The 23,403-nt window shown below is 36.6% G+C and overlaps 1 protein-coding gene across 1 annotated transcript in view; it reads right to left on the reverse strand.

Annotated features, from left to right (window-relative positions):
- The window catches only part of unc5db (unc-5 netrin receptor Db), a 220,983-nt gene that overhangs the window by 106,529 nt on the left and 91,051 nt on the right, over positions 1-23,403 (reverse strand). The window lies entirely within an intron of this gene.

The following is a 23,403-nucleotide window of genomic DNA, read 5'->3' on the forward strand; positions in this document are numbered from 1 at the left end:
CCATTTTAATAATTATAATCGCACACTCCATCCCTTGGACTCTGGAATAAAACTCACCGCTTTTGGGAGACCGGCTGTAAAGTGTTGAATACTGCAAAATCTGTCAGATGTGTAAAGTCCCATGAAAGCCATTAAACAAGCAGCTAATTTAAGTCTGCCCACTGAAATATAATAATCTTTCATTCTATACCACCTCCCACATTTGCTGTCATTTGAAATGGATAATGTAGGCACACACACCCACACTGAGTTTCCATGTTTTATGGGGACTTTCCATAGACATGATTTTTATACTGTACAAACTGTATATTCTACCCCCTTACCCTACTCTCCCAGAAACCTTTCTGCATTTTTGCTAGGGCTGCCCCGACTTAAGAATTTTCTAGTCAACTAGTAGTCGTTCATTTAAGCCAATAGCAACTAATTGCACGTTTATGGTATTAATTTAATTACTTATATACACTGATGGGGTGGCATCTAAAAATGGTTTGAGTTTCAGGGCTGAGAAAGAATATTACATGCCACATTGCTAATATTGTTCTACTTTACAGAGAAATATTAAACCATATTGAGCATTTAAAATATAAATCAAGAGCATAAGCGCACACACAAAGCTTGCCGCAGCGCACCTGCAAAATAAATGATTATGAATTATTCAGGAAAAAACAAAGGAGACGGAGTCTGAATATTTTAATAATTTATTAATAAACTAGTGATTAGAGTCAGCTGCAAAGAAGAAGTTGACGAAACAGACTCGTCGCTCCTATAGAGAGAAAAGGGCGTTTCATACAGATTATGTAATCAGAGAATATTTGTTTTATATTTGAATTGGTTCATTTAAAAGTTGACATTTCAATTTATCTGTAGACATATTTCTAATGTCTGTGAGTCAAGTAGTCTGTGAAGAACTCCGCTCCAGTTCACGGAGACGGCAAGAAGTGCACCCTGTTTGTTTTCTTTATTTTACAAAAGCACAAAGATTTTTTGTTGTTGTTATTGTGAGTGTAAAAGTACCTTTACAGTTTTGAATGTTCGAATGTCTTATCTCTATGGTCAATAATGACAGAGTATTTTAAGTTCTTTACACTGTTATCAGGAAAAAAAAATTTTGTGATCACACCAGCACCTCCAGTGATCACACCAGCACCTCCAGGTTATTATGCACACAAATACACTCTTAAAAATAAAGGTGCCAGGAAGAACCAAAAATGGGTTTTCACGGCGATGCCATAGAAGAACCATTTTTGGTTCCCTGAAGAACAGTTTTGGGAAAGGTTCTTTAAAGAACCATTTTTTCCTAAGCATTTTATAGTATAAAGAACCTTTCTATACTAAAAAGAACCTTTTGTACAATGTAAGGGTTCTTTGGATATTTACGGTTCTTCATGGAACCATACACCTCGCCAAAGAACCTTTATTTTTTAAGAGTTTATGTGCCAGTAATTTTATCCAGGTTAACGTTAGAGCGAGCGGCCATGTAAATTGGCAAACGCTAAGCTACTACTTACACGTTTCAAATTAAAAGCCATAGTTGGGTTGATGAATAATAGGTGAATGTTTGGATTTCCTGCCCGACAGACTGTAATTACCACACGACCTGTCTGTCACAGACTTTTTTTCTGTGACTAACTGACCGAACTAAAATGTGATTTTAATTAAAATCACAATTTTTACATTTTCAATTTTTACATTTTCAAATTAATATGAATTTCATTCTATATTAAATATACATATTGCATGAAATTCATAATTCATATTTCATTTAATATTATTTATAAGCCATTTTCCTCATGGGGACCAAAAAAAAAAAAACGTCCCCACCCCACAAAGTCAAAGATTAATTTTATTGTCATCTTTGGGGGTTCCCCACAATATAGGGAATACCTGAACCTTACACACACACACCGCACTTGCAGTATGTTTTGTGAAGAGAAATTTAGATGCATACTATTTCATATCCTGTAATGTTTTAGATACTGCAACAAAACTTAAAGAAATTACATTTAAATTAGGGGTGCACGATATATCAATTCAATATCATTATTACGATATCACATTGCCCGATATTATATCGTAAGTCTTGCGATAATTATGCGATATTTTGTTTATGACAAAATGAGACGCGTTTCACTGAATATACATTCTTTATCGGATCTATTTTTTTTTTTAAACTGGGTCCCTCCTAGTCGCTCCAAAGCTAACCGTCACTCTCTCATTTCTCCCTCGCTCTACACACACACACTCTTGTCAGGCCGGCTCGACGCACACACCAGCGCACAACAAAACGAAGTGAAAGAAAAGAAAGGACCTAAAGAGAGAGCGAAGGGAGCGAGTGAAAGAACACAAAAGTAAGAAAATGAGTGTTGCTCAGGGAGAAGTTGAAAGAACCACCACAAGCCACTTTACCATGAGTGTTTTGCATTTAATTAATTATTTTTATATCTCTCCATTTTAAATATTTCTCTCAGATTATTTCGGCTCTGTTTGAGTGTGCCTGTCAGTCTACGCGCTGATATGAGACAATCTCCAATCACTATTCACAAGTTAGGGGGTGTTTAGCCACGCTTGCAATGCTGGTGTCAGGGAGTCATACTCACGGAAGACTATAGTTATTCACAATCACGAAAGTTCATTATTTGAATGCGTTTTAAAGCCGGTTAAACGTTTCATTCGCGTGCTCATGAACTGTTTTAACATGCGATGAGCGCGTGCACTAATCGCCTGTCAAACACGTGATTACTGGACTAAGTAGTCTTATCGCGCTTATACTGTCAAATACACACAAGGTTAAAATAAACATAGCCGGTTATGTCTAAAGTGAAAGTAAAATCGCGTGTGTCTGTATATTGGATGTGTAGAGGTCTTACATTGACAGCAGCACAGCCTATAGGGAACACGCTGCCGCTTGTCCTTGAAGAGACAGTTAGTTCACCTCTAAAATAATGTCATTATTTACTCACTCTAATATTGTTCCAAACCTGTATTCATTTCTTCTGTTGAACACAGACAGTTGAATACCAGACAGTTGATGGTAGCCATTGACATCAATATTATAATTTCCTACAATGGGGACCAGCAACTGTTGGTTTCCAACATTCTTCAAAATATATTTTATGTCCAACAGAAGAAAGAACTTTATTCAGGTTTAAAACAACTTGAGCACCAGTAATTGATGGCAGAATTTTCATTTTTTAGGGAACTCCCTCTTTAATTTTACATTTATTCATACAATGTCATGCTGCTGTACTGCTCTGAGCTGCCATTGTAAATCTTTATATATATTTATTTTATATTATACTATACACTATGAATGTGTACAAGGTTTTTTTTAAGTAAAGTTTTTCCAAGTCTTTTAAGTAAAATAAAAAAGAGTATTGCAATAAAAACAATTTATAATAAAAATAATAATAAATCTTTCTGTTCCTGTCGCCTAAGAATAGAATAACAAAAAATCTGATGTGACTAGCCATCAAAACCGAACCGATAACCATGGTTAAAAACCGAGGTATGTATTGAACCGTGGACTAACTGTATTTTTGCATCCCTACTGTACAACCAGACATGATTATTATTTATTTATTCATGTTGTACCAGTCCAATATGACTGTCAGTTGAAATAAACCTTGTGTTGTAAGAACTTGTTTTATTTGTTATGAATCTATTTTGATGCGTTTTCCATAATAATGTAATTTTACATAGGTTTAAAAATATCTAAATTAATATCGATATCGCAATATTCATTATCGATATCGCAATATCACATTTTTGTGAATATCGTGCACCCCTAATTTAAATGGATCTAAAGTGACATTTATACCAAAGTTTTACATTTCAAATAAATGCTGTTCCTTTGAACTTTCTTTTTAAAGAATCCTGAAAAATAATGTTTCCACTCTTTTCGTCATTTAAACTAAATCAGCATATTAGAATGATTTCTGAAGGATGCGACTGAGTAAAAGCTGCCTAAATCACAGGAATAAATGACATTTTAAAATACATTAAAATACAATGCAACCAACTTTATGTAAATGAGCATTGTGTGCTCATTTACTACCATTGGAAGTGCAGACAGCAAAACACCACTTCACACAGTTACCACCGCATAACGGCTCCTATAAGCCAACAGCATGAATGGCCCGGTGACCTCCAACGATTTAATTGCGGTCACTGTGAACAGCTGCACTCAAGTCTGCACTCATCTGTCTAGCTCATTTGTGAAGAAAATTTTGTGTTACAATTTCCTCTGTTCCTACTACTACTCAACTACAATCTTTAGACAAGTGCACTGTGATTAAGAGAATAGCAGAGGGCACCATTCCCCTCATTTTACATGATTCTCTTGACAAGCTTTTAAGATGGGCAAAAATTTGCAGAAGAGTGGACATGTTAATTATGTACAAAACGAAACATATCAACAGCACTTTAACCTCTAACTAAAAACCATTTGTTGTTGAATGCTCTTTTTCTGTGTATAGAAAAACAGCTTTGAAGCAGCACTAAAGTAAAGAGAATGACATTATTCAGAGTTATATCCCCAGGAGTGAGATACCTAGTTCACGGTGAAGTGCATTCTGGGCTATTTGCAGAATCACCAAGTGGAAAAGCACAGTCACACTAGGGATGTCAGGAGAATGTCACAGATCACCCCATGGGTAAGGAGGCAAAAGCAGGAAATCTTAGATGCACAATATTACACTGGGTTTCAAAGTTCAAGGTACAAAACATGGAGCTCACTCTAAATAATTCAAAATGAAATGTTACTCTTCCTCTGCAGATGTTTGCTAGCAGTCTCATAGTGGGAAGGAATTTGTCTTGGCTGCACAGAGCACATACTCTAGACAGATTCACTGGAGAAAAACACAATTAAATCAGTTTTTAAAGCATATTTAATACAGATCCTTCGTGAATTCTGAAAGTTTTTGTCACTTGTGACTAAAAACTCAACTTCCTCATGGAGAAGGTGATAAGACCTTGTGCAACCATTTTTGGTATCAAAATCTGTTCTCAGCTGTTATTTTTTTTTAGTTCAGTATGGGGGCGAAAACCGTTCAAAATTCTGGAAAGTATCACAGCTTACGTTTTTTTCTCTCTCTATGCATATAGACCCCTTCCCAAAAGCTTGGTTTGAAAAACAAATGGATTTGAACAGAACAGGCCTGAAACTTCAATCACATCTGTTCACTTCCATTGTGTAAAAACATGAAAATCCACTGACTTTTACTCCCAAGTGAAAGAGAAAGAAGGACGCAATGGTGCTGTGTTGCAGATAGGTGATAGGTGACAAGAGCAGAATACGGTGACATCTCTTCCGTCCGCTACAAAGGGCCAATGGTATAAAAGGCAGCCACAACCTTTGGACAGAATTCATTACTCTTCCTTGTGGATCTGCCAGTCTACAAAACCGATATTTATAATATACAGTCCTGCTATTATTAGCTAGTTTCATGCAAATGTCTACCTGCACATCACTTGGTATTTCTCCAATTTTAATCGTTCCTGTTAATTTCCTGCGAAATACACTTCTCCAGCTCTTTTTCCCCATACCCGTTGTTCAAATTACAGTGATGAAAAGGAATAACCTGAAATTAGTCCTGATCTATCTGCTGCTGTGAAGAGAGCCTAAACTTTATTTTACCCAAACTGCCTTGCAATGAATTAGACATGAATCAGACACAGTATCAAGCACTAAACTTCAGCAAAAATATGAATTAATAATGAACAAACTTTTTGAAAGATTTAAAAGCAATTATTATGCAGGAAGGAGCAGATAGATACCTATAGAAATTATAATTATAAAGTAAATGGAACACAAGGTGAAGGCTAAAGCCAATTCTTATCAGTATGTTTATGCTTTTGACCCCTTGCTCTGTCATCTAAATGCAAACCTGTATTGATCTGTACAAACTGATACTATCAATTTATTAGTAGAGCAGAAGAGCGGCTTAAAAATGCCCTTTTACATTATGGGCCAGTGGGTGAATATGCAAGATCACTTTGAACTTTGACTTTGTCAGCATATATTTAAGCAATAGCAATTACAAGACTAGAGACTAGTCACGGGCAAACCTGCATCTTCTGTGCTGATTCAAAGATGGAAGGGAAGACATTTTAAAGGGATAGTTCACCCATAAATAAAAATCAGTAATTTACATACTCTCAATGTGGTTTCTGAATGCTTTTCATTTTCTTTGAAAAACCAAACAAAAATGAGTTTTCATTTAGCTATTTTTCAATGTTTTCACAGTGACCTTGTCTGTTAAGTAGAAAAAAAAATACGGACACTAAATTTTTTTTAAATAATCATAAAAGTGCATTGATTTGATTGTGTAGTATATTCAAAGACTTCTGAAGTCCTAACATTTCAGTCAGGAATACCAGCAAAGACCAACATATACATACAGTTTGTTTAATTGTTTGTTGCAAACTTGTTTTCACTTGGTTGATCTAGTTAATAAACTCATTCATTTAAATTAATGATTCAGTCACAGAAGTTCTACATGTAACATCTCACTAAGATTTTCATTAAATAATAACTTAATTTCTGACACAAAACCGTTGCACTTTTTTTAGGTTTTTTTTTCTATTTTATATGTGAAAACGACATGATAATGTGTGAACTATCCCTTGAATTCTAAGAGTTTTTCTTCTAGGAGCATTTAATCCACATCAAATTCAGCAGCAAGACAATACAGTTGACCATCATAAAACAGACCCAATTATAAACACCTTGCCATATGCAAATTCAATTATGAACAGTAATGAAGTATATATAAAAGAATGAATGGGAGGTGTAGAGGTTAATGGGCCCTTGCATATTTCCAACTAGGTTTGAGTTCACACTGATTCCCAGAGTGCTAATTGTTGGCCTTATCCTTTTAGCAAATGCCTGCACACTTACTGCAATAAAAGGTAATGGATAATTGGCACAATCCATGCTCTATAAAAACAGCAGAAGCCATTCTGGCTGCTCCTCCTATGATAAATGAGCATAAACACAAGTCCTAATGACTAACAAACAAGCCACCAATAAGTCATCTATTTCCTCATTCTAGTAAATTTTGATACAACCTCAGCAATGAAGGTCCAATAGTTAGCAGACAGGGGAAGAGGTAAAGAGAGTTAGTATATACTTATTAGTATAATAATATACTAATTCAGGTGATACATATTATAATGATGTATGTGTCAGTAAAGACTGCAAAAACACATATCATTATGTAGTTTATCACACTTATAAAAACTGCAAGCCATGAAGTGCAGAGACTTCCCACCAGCTCCCCAGGGTTTCTTTAGTGATGTTGTGCACTTCTCACAATCAACTTAACTCTCAGTTCATTACATACAGTATTATATTCTCTGTTATGATTGTTAAAATCGCAGCCTAGTCCTTAGCGAGTTTAAGCATTTAAGTTAGTGATGAATTTTTGATTATCTCCATGGCTTGCTGGATTTCTGTTCTAACAATGTCCTATCCTCCATGATATAATGAAGGTTAGGCTATTTTGCACATCTTTCTATGTGTTCAATTATCTGATTCATAAAATTGAGCTTACTTGTCATATTTTCCTGCTAATTTCTTGATCTTAATCTCTTTCATCCACATAAAATAGACTAATTATCAAAAACATTTATTAAAATGATGTAAATTACCTTTTTTCCCCCGCTTTAAATTATATATATTTTTTATTACCAAGCATTTTAAAAATGTGCTTATTAAATGGGTTTAAATAGATTTCTGAAGGATCATGTGACACGGAAGACTGGATTAATGGCTACTGAAAATGTAGCTTTGCCATGACAGGAATAAATTTATATTTTAAAATATAACAAATGAGAATGTGATTATTTTAAATTGTAATAATATTTCACAATACTGTTACCTACACATTACTAGCCAATCCATATATATGGTGAAACAGTGATGTCATCACACCACGTCCCGCACGGTAAAGACTAGAAGGGATACAGCTACGGCCACTGGGCATGCGCACATCAATATTGCGTCATTTAATTACTATATTTGCATTATTGTAAGGGTAGGTTTAGGGTTGGGGTAGGTGTAGGCGTTAATAAAACACAATCTGGTAAGTAGCAAAAATTTTTAACAAGATTTTGCCTCACATTTCCGACTGTTGCTGTACCCCCTCTTGCCACAACTCTTTTTCTCCGTTTTTAGGGTATTTCTGTTTCAGAATTACAGTGCCACATACTGCTCTGGTGTGTGTTCTACATCGTTTTGAGTTGGATTCATTGGTTTTGTGTGTACCATCGACTGCAAAAAAATTTGGACAGTGTTCGTGACGTCAGCCATAGGATTCTGAAGAGTAGTTTTGAAGAGTAAATTAGGGTCGAGCTGGCCGTTACCATCTTGGCAACGTGTCACCGCGCGTCATTCCCGGATAACTGAAAATGGGCAAAGAGGCGGGACGTGTGTGGAGCTGAGGTGACGCGATGACTAACAGACAGCAGACAAACGACAAGCCACCTGTCACTCAAAGTGGCCACACCCTTAATTATGCAGAACTTTAAGGCTTTATATAATGAGTTAAAAAATTCACCTCCCTCATAGCTGTCATGAAGGGCGAAATTAGATATATAGACCAAAACCACAATTTGTACCAGGCTGTAAACATGTTTTTTTTTTCTGCTGTAAAGTTGGGCATTTTAACATGGAGCTCAATGAGATTCTGCTCCCTTTTGGAGCCTGTCTCTAGCGGCCAGTCGATGAATTGGAGTTTAAGTCACTTCCGTATTTGCTTCAAGAGAAACTGAGGTTGCCGCTTGGTGTGTATGCAGATATTTCTCAAGACGATGGGAAAAAAAAGATTGGATCGGGAAAGCTCTGGCTTTGTGTGGATGTGGCCTAAGAGACATCTTTCAAAAACATAAAAATTACCCCGAACTGTTCAATGCACATAAATTTTTTTTAAAAAGCCGAAATAAATAATTTGAATTAAAAAGATAGAGAAAAAAAACCCCACACAGACCTTTATGTGTCCAACAACCAAAATGTTTCACATTGTTCCTGTCAGACTGATGTTATTGATAATGTTTGAATTCAGTCATTATGAGCCAGTGCAACACCAAACCTCTAGTTCTAATAATCTTAAAGCACATTTCCAAATAGCTCATAATGTGTCAGCAGCAATTCCCATGCCAGCTATTTTGGCCTCTCTGGCTTCCTGTAATGAAAGTGCATGGAAAGCAGCTTGCCTGGTGGAAGTGGGTTACATGGAAATGCATTTGACACATCAGTCTTCATCAACAAGCACCCACTTGATGTAGTTACACATCACGGTTTCAGCACATGCACCAAAAGCCCCTGCCCTTTAAAACCATGCACTTTACTTTCTCACTCAAGCCTCTCATGGATTTCTGAAAAGGGTTTGCCATGAGAGGAGGAGAGTGTGTGTACAAGTGAGCATGTGGGGGTTATATGGTGAGCACACTGCTGGATTTCAGCAAGCTGAGAATCTTAAGCCAGAAGTGTCAGAAAGAGTCAAGATAATCCCAGCTAAGGTGAAAGGATGAGAGTGAGAGAAAGGAAGTGTGAGAGAGAAAGTGAGAAAGTTTTAAAATGAAACGTGGCTTTTGGGTTATAATTGATGTATAAAATATCCCTCTCGCTATTCATTCAGTCACACATGCACACACCCTGTCTACAGGGATCAAGGAAAATATGGAAAGTGTTGCTGACTTTGATTAACAATAAAGAAAAATAGTAATACTATTAAAAATGATTTAATGTTAGTTTCATAACAAAATACCAGGTTTCAGGAATTCAATTACTGAATTTCTATTCTAACCTAAATTCAACCTATACATTTAAATTGTGCAAGATCTTCATAAATAGTGGCATTATGGTTCCTTAACAAAAAAAAAAACAATATTAGTAAATTAACTATTCATCTAGTTTAAAAGGGTTAAAATAAGCAACTGACACACATAAATCACATGACATTATGAGTTAACTATTCCTTTCAAATCTAAGCATTTTTAATTGAAATATAAATATTGTTCATTTTCTTTGCCAAGTTGGTGGCATGTTCTCAAACTGCTCAGTTGCCCTCTAGAAGGAGGAAGAAATGACAATTCCAGGGTTTAATTTCTATTAACCAAAGCAATGCTAAAATACCAGCCCATTCTCAATTGACGTCCTCAATTTGTTGATGCGCTACAAAAATCAAACAAAAATCTTAACGTTAAACGATAAAGATGTATGCTGTTGGACAGGCACTCTAATCCCTGGTCCTCGAGGGCCACTGTCCTGCAGAGTTTAGCTCTTACCCTAATCAAACACACCTGAACCAGCTAATTAAGCTCTTCAGGATTACAGGCAGGTGAGTTTGAACAAGGTTGGAGCTAAACTCTGCAGGACAGTGGCCCTCGAGGACCAGGGTTGAGAACCCTTGCTGTAGGGCATGTCAAAAAAAGATGTGTCAATATCAAAAGTGTGAAAAATCTAGCTGGACAGATATTGACTATCTACTTGGGTGGAAATCCCACCAGGATCACTGAACGCAGCATGAACCAAGGAATCGGGAAAGAATTAATCTTTTTTACTTTGATATCCACAAAATATGTAGATGAAGGTTGGTGGCGCTGATTTGAGATGGAGACCCCAGATGGATAGATTAAGTTATATGGGCTGATAGTCTCTCAGCCATTAAACATTAAAGAAAACCAACAGATGCAATACCAAAAGTGTCGTCAAAAATTGACCAGGAGACAAAGAGCAGGGTCAAGAAAACAGTATAGAATTTACGTTTTGAAACTAGAGATCCTGTTAAAGGGGTGGTAAACCACGATTTCACTATTCTAACTTTAGCTAACGTGTAATGTTGCTGCTTGAGCATAAACAACATCTGCAAAGTTTCAACGTTCAAAGTTTAAAGCAAAGGGAGATATCCGCTTTTAAAGAAATCAGTTTCTAAGAACTACAGCAAACGGCCAGTAGGCGACTACACACATTCCTCCAGGGTTGGTGACATCACCAGGCTCAATATTTACATAAACCCCTCCTCCGAGAATATTAAATAGGGGGGGGTGAGGCCATTTTGTATCGCGGCGCTGTTGTGGTATAAGTTAGTTAGGCTGGAGTGTTGTTGCCGCGATGCAGAGGAAACGCTGTTATTTTCATCCGGATTGCAGGTCTGGGGTACTTGCTCTGTTCAGCCTTCCTTGGGACGGGGTGCGTTGCAGAGCGTTTAACATACAGCATGTTATATGCACGTGTGTTTGAGTCAGCGGGGAACAGGCGCGCGCGGGGCTCCCTGCAGCACATCTAACAGAGGAAAACATCCACCGTCTTCGCGATTTCAATGCCGGATTTGCACAACGTCAGCTGCGTGAAAAAAACACTGCCGGTGCGTGGATGCACGACGCGCGCGCTGCACATTTCACGGAGGACAACACAAACTTCCACAAACTTCGCGAGTTCAATACAGGATATGCACCACGGCTTGTCCTGAAAGCTGGATTTACAAACAGAAGCAGTTTACGGGCCACAACCTGTAAGTCTGATTTAGATTTCATCGATGTGTTTTCCTGTAATAGGTTGTAGCAAGGAAGTAAACAGATGACAACGCTGTTCTGCAAACCAGTCTGTTAAAAGCTCATTCATACTTAACGTTATCCGACGAACACCTAACGTTACAAACATTAACGTTAAAATCTCAACAGCGAACCTGGCATTAGTGTAAATGATTCTTTGAGTAGAGCTTTTATGTATTGTTTATCTACAGGCATGCTAAACATGCTTCTGTGTGTGATTTGGCTAACTTACTAGTTAAAGCCAGTGCTTAGTGTTCGTTTTGGGTTAGTTCTTGCGACAGATATTTGGCTATAATCGTTCTAAAAATACAAAAGTTAAAGTGCCATTCAGTAGCGATCATTATAGATCCGCAGTCTTTACTCTCGAGGACTGAACAGGTTCTGCTCGATCATCTTCATTCAAATGTTCTGGGTCTGATTCGGGCTCAGATTGGTGTGGTTTTATTGACGCCGTTGTTTCTAATGCTGCTTTCACGTGCTCTCGGAATTATCGTAAATACGAGTTTCCTAGGTAAACATTGCACATGAACGGCCTCACATTTTGAAACTTGAATGCTATGAGCTCGTAATCACGACTTCAGAAATGGAATTATCAAATTTCCGATAGCACGTGAAGGCAGCATAATACTGAACAGCCTCCGGTAAGGGGTGGGACGTTTCCGACGTGCACTGCGGTTAGCGAATCACAACACACTGGGCCAGATAACCAATCTGAGCCCACTGCGTATTTTTGAGGGACTGGCTTCATACAACCCGGAAAGCATCAGACCGTTTTACAAGGAGGGACAGAGCAGTGTAGAATAAAGGTCAAATATATGAAAAATAAGGCAATTTTTTTTTTTAAACGAAGCATGAACACATGTTACAGTGCACCCCACAAACACAGTCAAGCCTTCAAAAGAATGTGTTTTACCACCCCTTTAACATGAATGAATTGAGGGACCCAGTGGACTGTGATTATTTGATGGAGATCTTTAGAGCGCATGACATTTCATGTCACTATGCATCTAAGCTCGAAGAAACTTTCTGGCTTATTACCACTGAAGAAATATGCTTTCATGGCAATTAAAATCACACTCATGCTGAAATTGGGGATCCTCTCATGCTAAATGAGAGACACTCCATTTCCATTTTGATAAGTGTCAACATTTTCAGCTGTTTTCTGGTCATGACAAGCTGTATAATTTTCAACATCTTAGGAAAATTAACTGCAAGTATCAAAAGCACCGCAACCAAACCATATAGTACAAACTGGGACTAAACAGGAGTTAAACTGAGCAAAAGAATTGACCAGTCTAGACAGGGACTTTAAAAAGGACATTCTGATTTTGATGCAATTTAATCAGATAGTTGAGAAGATAAGCAATTGTAACAGTTCTGTCAACCATTTAATGTCCTGGATCTACTTATGTGACAAGAAATAAAAAGGTGGCAACTGCAATAAAATTACTTCGATGAGCACATGGGCTTGTGGACAAGGCTGACATGCTGTCTCTGCACGTTACTGATGGTAAAAGCAGAAAGCTGTGGGATGCTACTTAGATCATGTCCCTGTTGACAATACATACATTTTGTATAGCAAGTGGCGACTAAATGACAAGATGAACCTGTTGGTGACATTTGTGGTGGAGGGCATGGAAGGTTAAGAGACAAACCAGACTCAGCTATACAAACTAAAGGACAAAGACCAATAGCTGCACACTTGTAAGCTTTAAGATTCTGATGACAATCACACTGAGAGCACAGCATTGACAATTGTCTGGAGAGAATACTACAACATCAGTGGCAAGAGTAAAACAATACTCACTTTGCAAAACCTTCACCTTCTCTGTCCCTCTATGGTATACCTTTCAATCTCTGATGAAAAGTCTAAAATTACTAAACTGAATAAATGAAAGACACTTACTAATTTTTTTTAACTAAAAAAAAACAACAACAAAAAAATGATTGATTCTGTGAGTGACAAACAGACTCACTGAACAGCTTCCTTTCCACTTAAGTGTTTGAGAAACATACAATCTGTTAGTTTACAATAGGGCTGCACGATTAATCGAAATCGAACCGCAAATTGCGATTTGGCTTATGTGCGATAATGAATGCGCAAAGGCTGCAATTTTAATGAAATAAATAAATGGCCAGCGTGTTAGTGAAGAGGGGCTCTGTGATCAGGAGTAAAGGCTGCTCTGTCTGAAACACTGTGACTTTGAGTTGCTTATAACGTGCGTTTGACAAAGCAACGCGTAAAACATCTTCGCAAACTAGTAATGTGAAGCGTTCATAAACCTGTTGTCCAACAAAATACGTTTAATAACACGTTTTAACTCACTTCATATAGTCAGTCGAGCTGATGTGGCTTCTTGTCACAGAATGTCAATCAGCACTGAATACTTTATTATTATGAAAATACCAGAGAAGGCTTGAACTCAATACACCATATCTTGTCGCAGAAGTATTATCTTCATGTTTAATCAGTCAAAGCATTTCTATCTTCGTTTTATCCAGCCTACAGCGCAAGCTTCACATTAGGGATTTCCCATAGGGATTTCCTGAAAACTATTACTTCTCTGAGGAAAATGTGGAGTTGAGGGCGCCCTCTGGCCTCCAGTATGAATGAAACTTTTGTGTAGAAAAAAAGAAAAATAATACTTCTATATAAATTTCTATGACAATCCATATGTTTTTCTTAAATTTGAATCCCCACAGTGGATGCATAAGAGGCTCATATTAAAGACATAGACTTTAAGAAATTGATATCACAGATAAAAAGCACAGATTTTTTATAATAATATATTTTTTTACCATAAATCCTTAGACCTTTCTAATGATTTTTAGTCATAGACTGTCTGCATACTAACAGGTAACCGATATTTTTTTGTAAAATAAGTTTTCTGTAAAATATAATAATAATAAATTATTATTATTATTATTATTATTATTATTATTATTATTATTATACTGTTATATTTATTCTTAAATGCTATTTAAATTTTTTAATAATGAAAATATTATTGCAATATTTCTTATTTTTATTTAGCAATAATAATAATCATCATAATAATTATTATTAGCCATATTCATATATAAACACACTTTTCATTAGTAAAAGTAAAAAATAGTCATTCGCATTTTAAATCGCAATTTTAACCAGACTAATCGTAATTAGATGTTTTCCCCAAATAATGCAGCCCTAAGCATTAGATTAAACTGAAGTGGCAGAGTAAGTGAAAATGTGAGACAAATACATATGCACATACACATTAAAGACTTATAAAATGTCTTTTTTTATGTAAATTAAAAATAAAAATAAAATATTTTTTTTATAATGCAAGTAATATATTTTTTATATTTTCTCATATAAAATAATTTTATATTTAATCTTTAGTCAGTCAGTTTTAATATTTCTAAGATTAAGCATCTTTTTTTACAGAGCCTTTTTTTTCATTAGTTAATGCACTTTTCCAAAAGAACCACAGCAAAAAATTAAAAAATACATATCTTTCTCATACATTCTTTCTCTCTGTGGGTGAGTGAGTGGGTGGGTGAGGGAGGGAGGTAGGTACAGTGCTTACGTCGCCTGTTTACATGAATACTCACCAAGGCTGGAATTTTGACATATTTATGTGCATTTGAGCGAAGACAAAGTCTACTTTGCTTGTCTGTGGTCCCCTTGGTGCGCACACACAGAAAGCATCCTGTCAGTAGCGGATTCAGTTATATTTTGCGGCTTATTGCACATTTAATATTTCTTTTTAATATCAAGCACATCACGCTCTTTACTTTCCCATTCAAGGTTTCTTTATTAATAACTTCAAACAGTCCCATCCACTGAAAGCTGTGCAGATTACCATACGGACATTTGAGAGACACATTTATACGACAAAAAAGATCTCAGTGGGAAAAGCAAAAGCACCTGGTGAAATGTTTCGAAATTTGGCACAGCAAAGCACCAGTTTCAATCAATATGCACTTTTAGATATTTTTCATATACTATTTTTACTGCTGTTCTAAAATCTTTCTTTTCACCATTACCACAAAAAATCTGCTTGAATCTGAGTACAAGACCAAAACGCTTTGATAAGAATAAACTATAAAGTTACAGAAATACAACCCACAACCCCCCCCCCCAAACGCTTTACACATTGAAATGAGCCTGGGCAGAAATCATTTACCCCAGAGAATCCTCTTTTCACTTGAAGACCTTTGTAGAGGGAGTTTTTGTTTTAGTTCCAGCTTTTTGCTCACTAACAGACGTGGGTTGCATGTTAAGAAATTACTTTCACTAGCTGAACGTATGGTCAGAAGTGTGATAAACAGCCAGTACTTGAAGCTCACACAGAAGCTCTCCTTCACTCACTTGTTTTCTCTCCGTCTCTCTACTTCACAGATCTGACTCTATTCTCAATTCCACACATTCAGCACTCTGTTCAGACTTTTTCTATTGTTTGGCATTCATTACAGGTGTCATTTTACCTTATCAGCAACATTAGTTCTCAGATTTGTCTGCAGTGACAAAGAGGAGGTTGCTGGCTCCCTCAACCCCTCTCACATTTACCTTAGACGGCACTGATGCCCATCTGCTCTCCAGGCACTAGGAGCCATCAAACATGGCTGGCAGAAGAGATCTGGGACAAAAAGCTCTGCTGCATCAACAATCCTCACAGTTAGGCCAGGGTTGGCTGTGCCTTTAGTGGCTAAAACAATAGCATCAAGACCTTGCCACTATCGCTTTTTCGATTTTGACATCCCACTAATGATGCCCGTCAGAGGCGTGATGCCCATTCAAACTGAGCCAAATGAATTTGAATGCAGCTTCCAAAAAAATTATATATATATATATATATATATATATATATATATATATATATATATATATATATAAAACATTTGATAATTCAGCTTTTGAAGCATACGATGTGATTAGAACATCCCGTGCGTCACGTCATCAACTGCATTTGCGCTTTGGCTGGCGTTAGACAGACGCGGTCAGCGGCAGCACTCGTCAAATATCATAACTGTTCAGTGTTTTCAAACATAGAGGGCCCTATCATACACCCGGCGCCACGTTGTTTAAAACACACCCATCTGCATTCGCCCATGGGTGTGCTGGTCTGAAAAGGAGGTGTGTTCAGGCACATTGTTGGCGCATTGCTATTTTGAGGCAACTGAAATAGACTGTGCCATTGACCAACTGAAACCTGGTCTAACGTCAATAGCCCAGTATTTTCTGTGTTATTTAAAGTGCGTGTTAGTAATATGAGCCTATAGGCGGGTGCACCAAGCGTGTACACTCTGCTTATTACACACACAGGCACACAAACATTTTTAAATATTAAAAATAGAAGTAAAAGCGTTCAGTCATTCCGCTCGCAAATTCTGCCATGTAAATAGCGAATCCAGCTTTTAAAGGGAATAGGAGATGAGACTGGTTGGTTTGGTTTACTACATATTATGCCCAAAACACACCCATTACTCATTAAAAGACTAGGTACAACCCTTTTTGTACCATGCTCCTGGTGCGTTTTTACCGTCATTAAACTAGCAAAAGTGGATTCGGACACACCCTAAGTGCACCTGCGCCATGTGCTCCAGAGCATGTACTCAGATCATTAAAATGGGGCCCATTATATTTTTTTATTTTATGTTTCTGTCTGACATTTAAATACAGATAAGTACTTGCAAAAACCAGTTTGTAAAGTATACACTGATGTCTATGGAAGAGGCAATAATCCTTTCAAATAGCCTATAATTTGACGTGTTTTATTGATATCATATTTTACACATTACGTAAGCAACTATAAAGTTTACTTTAATCGTAGAATATAGAAAATTGTTTTGAAGCTACTGTATATGTCACTGCCTGGCACTAGGCGATTCGTGCAGAATCATCCATTTCTTGTGTGCAGGTGGTTGGGGGAATCCATCCAAAATTTTACAAAATATACCTTTTTAATCTTCTGTTAAAATGACTTTTACAGTCATTCGACCGAAATCAGAGTACGTTAGGTAATGGAGGACGTTAGGTTTGCAGGACTTCAGCACTTCAGGTGCGGTTTTGCCTTGCTTTGTTAGTGCTTATATGCTTTAAATTAGTTTGTTTCTAAGCTACAAAATACAAAACACAAGGAAGACTGGTATCGATACATGACTTATAGTCCTAAAATTCTTAATATTCTGGAATAGCGACAGTAAAAATGCGTTTATAATGTATGTTCTCGCTTCCATAATTCAAAAGAATAATCCGATTTTATGACATTGATTGTTAGTAATTATTACAGTAAAAGCTAGAGTAAGGTTTTATTCTAATAATTAGTTATTTTTATTTGGGGATTAGGCCTAGTTTTTTTTACAAGAAACAAAAAGTTCTGTTGTCAACTCCGCCCCATCAAGTGGTGCAAAAAAACAAGTGCATGATGTCCCTGATGCCCGTTGTGGATGTCAGACTTTGGCGAATCTGAAATGGTTGTTTTTTAGCATCTTTAAGAGCTTTGCACTGTCGGTGAACTTGTTAAAAGAGAAAGATACAGCACTCCAGCCTCCACTTTTGTAACTAATAATGATATTAAGTCAAGAGTGTAATTTCCCAGAGAGCTTATCTGTGGTTTTCCTACACAGGTGATTACCAGGAATAAGTGGGGTCTGAAAACCCTCAAAGAGTGGCTAGATTAATTACATTTGCAAATGAGAAATATTTGATGATTGCATTTAATTTCTGCTTCGTGTTGCATACTGATACTGTATATCCTAAAATTCCAGATACCAAATAATATAAATTAAATAACAATTGACATGTCTCACTTCAAGAGATTTCATAAAGTAGCAATAGATTAGAAAAAACGTTCAGTTAGCCAATGGCTTTCAATGGCTTTCATTTTTCATTTTCTAGATAAGACAATATATTCACAGTGGATACATGCAAGACGCACCTGAACAATAGAGCTTAAATGTCACAAATGCTGTAATGAGCAATACAATACGACATTCCCCTTTCAAATGCAACCCCACCTTACAGACATTCATTCCCATATTGCATTAGTAATCTTCTAAAAGTGAGATGAGATAAGAAAATTCATTAAATTGAAACTACTGTCATTTGGAGGGAGAAAAGTGAATAATAAATTGAATGTTAAGTGGTGAGGAAGAAAAGCTCAAAGAAAATCTCTCTGAGAACAATTACCCTCATCGAGTCATCTTCGGTTTCATGCATAACATTAGCCATGTTTTATATTAGCACAGAGAATATTATTGGAGCAGCTACTGGCTTTCTTGCCTGTGAGTAAAAAAAAAGAAAGAAAGTGAAAATACTATGACCAGTGTGTGCAGAAATATATTTCGGCTCTTTATTCTCACTGTCATCTGAGAACAGCACGGTGATCAATGGCAGTTTGACTTTATATGAAAGAATTTGAAGGGTGTTTTTAAATTTAATTTAATTAAATCTAAGCTATGAAATAAAATTCAGTCAAGAATTTTACCACCCAGAGAAATAAGATCCCTTGCAATAAAGTACAAATGAAATGAAACTAAATATGATCAAATGAGATACAGTAGCGGCTATTATCCCATCAACATAAAATCAAAACATTAGTCCTCTGGCTTATCTTAGTTTAGCATGCACAAGCATTGAATGTGAATCATTTAAGCAGCATTCATATTCAACACTCTTCCAGAGCATTCTGTTTGATTAATTATACAAAAAAAGGGAATGATTCAATATGAACATAAAATGGGCACAAAACTTTAAAAATGCATTCAATTACAACTGCCCATACACACAAGCAATCCAACTGTCTACCATATAATACTTAAATTAGAGGTCTGTCTGTCTAAATAAGGTCTGAAAATGCTGTATAAAAAGCTCTCTGTACAAATATCATTGGTTTTGGTAAGTTTAAGGGTTACGTGTAAGGAAAGTATCAACAGTGTATTTATAAATGTAACTACATAAATGAATTACAGATGTAACATGCAGGTAATTTTTTAATGTAAGGACAAATGTAAAAACATGTATGTACACAATAAGTGCATTGTATCAAATGATTATTTTAAATGTTAGTGCATAGTAGTTTAGGCCACCTAATATAAAGTGGGTCCATTCAAACATTTATCAAAATGTGGCTCACTAATAATGACTAAAATGTTCAGACAGTTTTATATGAATAATAGTATATTGTATTTGATGCACTGGCTGTTTAATTTGTTCTATAATTTATGTCTTGTGTCAACCTCTGATTTTTACCACCTTTTTCTTCCTCCCTTTCTGTCTCAGTTCATTCTTTTGTGGCTACAGCCTCCCTGTAATCGGCAGGTGAGTAAAACAGCCCTCTCTGGCTCAGTGGTTGTGAGGTAAATTAAATCTCTTCAGAGGGAAGATAGGTCACATAGGCTGATTTATTTACCATGTGGCGATACGAGGACTCTCGGGGGCTAGAGAAAGATCCAGGGGAAATGACCTATAAAACCAAACACAGGCCCACTCTGATAAATCTTCTTTAATACCCCCTCTTCTTTATGCATGAGAACGGAGAACAAATAAAGTTCTGTTTTAGGTATGGAAATAACCAGTGGGACAATTTTTTGGTGGCACAACAAGTTCTACTGTGTAAATGCCTTGCTTCAGAGTTATCATTGCACACAGCATGCTCTCCTCACTTCTGGGAGAAAAATAAAATAAAATTGTGTGCTTTAAAAAAAGCAGAATTATGTGTGCATTAAGGCAAGAATGGGGGGTGGGTAACTAAATCAAGTGTGCTAAAAAAAATAGCTAACCACGCAAATGCACTTACAGTATTTCATGAGTCACCATTAAAATGATGATATACATATGCAGGGCCATTTCAGATCCATTTGCCGCATTGTAGCCAACTGTAATTCTTAATTCTGCCATTAAAGCGATAGTGTTTCAAACAATATGTATATAAGCCATTTAGCCCACCATAATGTGCTATGTTCTAAGATATCAGTGAAAGAAACAATCCACTGATCTTTAAATAGGGAAAAAGAAAAACGTTGTCACTTCATTAATGTGCAAGTTTAATGTAATAAAGTCAATTGCTTTCTCCCTTCCCTCTCAAGCAATTATATCTCCCAATATCGAAAGGTAAACAAATTGTGGTACAGAGTTTCAATATTGCAGCACTTTAGCATCACAGTTGAAGCCATTATTCGGAGAAAAGTAGCATGTTCACGGAGCAGTGAGCAGAATATCAAATGGGTTCAGTAGCAGATCCTGTAAACACTAATCCTGAAAAAACAAGGCCACCATCTAGTATATATTTGTAGCCTTTTTGTAATAGTACAAAAAAGGTTCAAATAAAAATAATAATACAATTAATTGGAACGGATGCAATCATTTTCAACTCAAATTAATCAGGGGAACATTAACATCACAGCTTTGTATATTGGCCTTTATAATAAACAGAGAAAGTGAGAGGTCAGCTGTCCCCTGGCCTGAGGCAACTAAAGCTGGGCTCAGACTACAGGAGTTTCTAAATCCTAACCGATTATGGTGGCATCACACATAATGCATTTTTCTCTCAAATTTCAAAAACGCACACACTACAAGATTTTAACATTTGTGCGCATCACACACTACAAGAAAATGATTACGGTCATCATGCCAGGACGAGTGCCTCACGTGATCTCATGGGGAAGTGAATGCAAACATGTACGTAGCAGATCGTCATTGATGTCTCAACAGGTAATGTTCCACATTCACTTCACATACCTGGTGTGTTCAAAACCAAGGTGTCCGTACGATTGTGTCATGTTTTTGAAGACACGTTATACAAATAGACGTGTTGTTGCAACACTTCCACACATCGCTCCGCCATCTCCGCTGTTCAACGGACCTGCACGTGCTTGTTCCGTGGTCGCAATTTCAAAAGTGTTCTCATTTACTTCTCTCGCTATTGTGAAAGAACTGACGTAATCATCCTGATTTAAAATCCTAAATATCAAACATGTTTGATAAAATTGGGGATAACATTTTTGATAAAACAGATCAAGATGTTTAAGATTTGATCTGTGAACGCCTCACATTACCAGATTAATCTGGGCCGAACATCGGAAACTGACCAATGCCCTGGACATTTTTTCTCTCCGATTGTCAGGAGGGGTAAATCGGCCATAAATCGGCCTGAAAATCCTGTAGTCTGAGCCCGGCTTAAGGCACACTAAGGCAACGTGTGTTCTGGAGCTCAGACTCTCTAAACCAGACCCTTCATGTGTATGTAACGGAAGAATGAATACAATCACATCTGTTAACATTGTAATCCATTTATGCTTACAATTTAAGTTATTAAATATGACATCACCCTTGATGTCTAGGTCCAAGTTGTGAGCTGCAACTTTTTTGTAACTATCAATCCTATTTTTTCCAGCAGACAATGTTCATAGGTATATCATATTTATGGATATACTGACAGAGTAGACATGTGATACCGAAACTTCTCTAACGCATCTGCTGTGCATCAGTTGCCAAAATGGCAAAAGAGTGAGCAATCTCATATGATCCAGCCAAACCTTAATGCATCTTTCACTTCATATCCCAGTCCACCTGCCACCACTCATCGACTGACATTTTACCACAGAATTGTAAGTCAACACTGCAAGGTTTTTTTTTTTTTTTTTTTTTTTTCCTCAAAGCACATTTAACATTCTGGAATATGATGTCTAACCACAACAGATGAGAGTATCCAGAAAGGTATACCGACACAGCTGGACATAATTTTCTCTGAGATTTTCTTGAAAATGGCACTGTTATCAGAAATAATGTGCTTTCATCACACATGGCAAACAGCCGGATTCATTTCTGTATAAGATGCAAGATATTCCCTTCTAACATGTAATCTACAAAGTATAGATGGATGAAATTCAGATTACAAAATCAGTGTGAGCTTTTAAGTATGTGGGAGCAAGAAAAGTTGTAAGAGTCTAAAGTGCAAACAAAGATAGTTTTTTTTTTAAAGAACTAATTTTGTAATTCCTTGCTTCAGTGCTATAGTAGATTCAATGTTGGATTTCACCAATTTTTTCATGATAAAAAACTAACTTAGGAACTACTTGAAAAAAGGCAAATAACAGTTTTAATTTGAGCCTTTGTAGTATAAAATAAACCAAAGAACACTAATTGCAAGAGGAGACATTTTAAAAAGGCACACATCCTTTGCTACTCTAAAGGAAATCAGACAAGACTGTTACTAACCATGAAGTAATGTAGTACTACAGAACAAGAATTTGAAGGCAGGAGATTAAGAAACATAATCCCTTGCGACGTACACTGTAATTCAGAAGATTCCAACCAGAGGACTAGGGCGATGTTATAGATTTATCGAACCAGTTCCATCTTTGGTCAGTCCTCCTCTATTGATCCAAACTTGGCATGTGACCTTGATGGAACTCAGTCATGGATTTAATTAAAACTAAAAGAGAAGATTGACTGACATTCTAGACGGGTGAGTTGAAAAAAAAAAATCAATTATCTGAAATGTAAAAGGGTTTTAGTGTTTTGAATACTCCAGTGTCTGAGAGTCAGAGGTACATCTTCAAAGCTAATTTAAAAAATACTTATGTAAATAAAAGACTAAGAGAAAAGACATGCACAGACTATTTTCACTAAAAGTATTGCAAAGTCTAAATCAGATTATCTGATTGATGACAACTGTTCCAATCACCTGGTAGAGTGCCCCGCAGGGCCGGATTTATGCATGGGCATTCTAGGCACGTGCCAATGCTCACACGTCCATTATTTTTTTTTTTTTATAGCTCATCACTACTGTTCACCCTTTATGTCTGTCTATGGGTTTTGCAAATATTAAACCAATGACAAGAGCTTCTGACTGAACCACGTAA

Source organism: Gobio gobio, assembly GCF_949357685.1.
Source record: "Gobio gobio genome assembly, chromosome: 4".
NCBI lineage: Eukaryota > Metazoa > Chordata > Actinopteri > Cypriniformes > Gobionidae > Gobio > Gobio gobio.